Here is a 2,243-nt window from a genome sequence, read left to right on the forward strand (position 1 = left end):
ATTATTTATGGTTTCTTCATTCGTATAGAGATCTCTGTTACAGTTTCTGAAAAGTTATTATTTCAAATGTGAAATTTTTTATTCCTGGAATGGAAAATCATTAGAATTAACTCTGAGAGTTTGAGGAGTGATCTCCCTCTCTACAATATTTTATTGCAAACAGGAACTTCATATTAAAATAATGTTTGTTTCAATATTTTTATCATTACTTTCAATTTTGTTATATTTTTATGTTGTTCTAATTTATTTAATAATTTTAAGTAGTTGTTAAAGCAATAAAAGTTTTATACAGGTACTCCTCACTTTACAACCGAGTTTCATTCTGATAACTACATCATTAAGCGAATTGGTCGACAAGTGAGGAGCTTGCACCGGGAATAAAGAATCACTGTAAAATTATACAAATTATGCAACAAACTTCAAATTTATTAATAAAAAGACTATTATAGTATGCGCAAGCCTATTATAGTATGCTTAGTGTGCATGTCACCAGTCACCATTGACCGACACTCAAGCTGAGAAAGGGGATTCCCTCCCTGAAATGCAGGTCGAAACTCGATTGTTCATAAGTGCGAGTGGTCATTAAGCAGATAGGTCGTAAAGTGAGGAGTACCTGTACTGTACATTGTTTATTTCATTACACAAAAATCTCCTTTCTAATATTTTCTCCTGAATCTTCTATTATATTCAGAGATGTGAAACCTAGGCAAAATTTATTTTTGATGCTGATTAAAAAAGTGTTTCATCACTTTTTTAATCAGCATCAAAAATAAATTTTGCATATAGAGCATATATAATTTGCATATATAATTTTGCATATCTATTTTCATATAGAGGATTGATTTATTTAGATCTATAGTAATATTAACATTTTAAATATGGAAACAGACTGTTGAATACATAATAAAATAATAAAAATGTATAAGATAGTTTTACAATGAATTGGAAAATGAAATAGCTGTACAGAAATTCATCTACAAAACTGCACACTTTTAATAGTACTGAATTCATCAAGTAAGAGGAAAAGTTCAGTTCTACAGCAATAGCGAGGTTGAGGCTGAACTTCTGGAATGTCAAGCATGGTTCCACTGACTGGAATGTCAAGCATGATTCCACTGACTTTCCAAACACCATTGTCAAACTTCTAGGCTTAAGGGAAAACAGTGCTAAACGTCTGACATACACGTTTTCACATTTAAAACTTTGGCCTCAACCTTGCTAATACCTCTTTCAATGGACAAAGTTGAAAGTGAAGAAATTGTCTTGTCACATTGTTGATTGGAGGTGGTTCTTGACTAATGTGAGGACCCAGACGAGGTCCGAAATCGCAAAAAAATGCAGAATCCTGTTGTGAAAAAAATATTAATATTTTATATGAGAGAGAGAGAGAGAAAAAAAACTTTTGATCAAAACAACGTAACGAAAAATGTAAACAACGAGTCTCGGGATGACGTCGTGTGTTAAACGACCTGTTAATGTTTAATCCAAAGGTAGAGCTCTGACACACGCACTCATAAAGAGGTATAAGTTTGACACAAGTACTTAAGAGAAAAATTCAACTTAGGAAAACAATTTCAGAAAAGGGGGAAAATTGAAGAGATAGAAAAATATCGCGTGATTGTTAGAATTCCAAAATGACATTAATTGTAAACAACGGATTAAATTGTGAGTGCAGGTGTTGTGGTTCTATCAACAATCTTGGAGCATAGTCGACAAAGGGTGTCAAATAGACACCTCGAATCGGACCTTTCCCGCAACCCGACATGGTCTCGTTTTGCGCTTGAAAACAACATGGTGACCAATCGGGAAACGGAGAAAGGGACGAGGGACCAATCTGAAAGGTGGATAGTACACGAGAAAAACGTATAAAAACTGGGACTTCAAGGTCAAAGAAGAGTTTTTTCGGAAGGACGGACATGCCTCTTGTGGATTAAGACAGTGTGTGTAGTGTCGTCACTTGGAACTTTAAGTGTGTCACCGCTCATCACCATCGTCCAACGGCCCTTCTCGTCCGCCCGGGACTGGATAGATCGACCAACCGAACTCGTGCATGTTACTGAAGATTGCTGAGATTTGGAACAATCAAACCGATGTAAGCATGAATTCGTCCAAATAAACGGTTTTCCGCATGTAAACACTTGTCATCATTTGCCTCTTTTGCAACCGCCCATATACACGGGTTCCCTTTAGCTCATCCTGACACGGGATTAATTGTATCCCCCTTTAAAGTCGGCGAACCTTAC

Source organism: Centruroides vittatus, unplaced genomic scaffold, assembly GCF_030686945.1.
Source record: "Centruroides vittatus isolate TY-2023 unplaced genomic scaffold, ASM3068694v2 contig_2359, whole genome shotgun sequence".
Lineage (NCBI taxonomy): Eukaryota > Metazoa > Arthropoda > Arachnida > Scorpiones > Buthidae > Centruroides > Centruroides vittatus.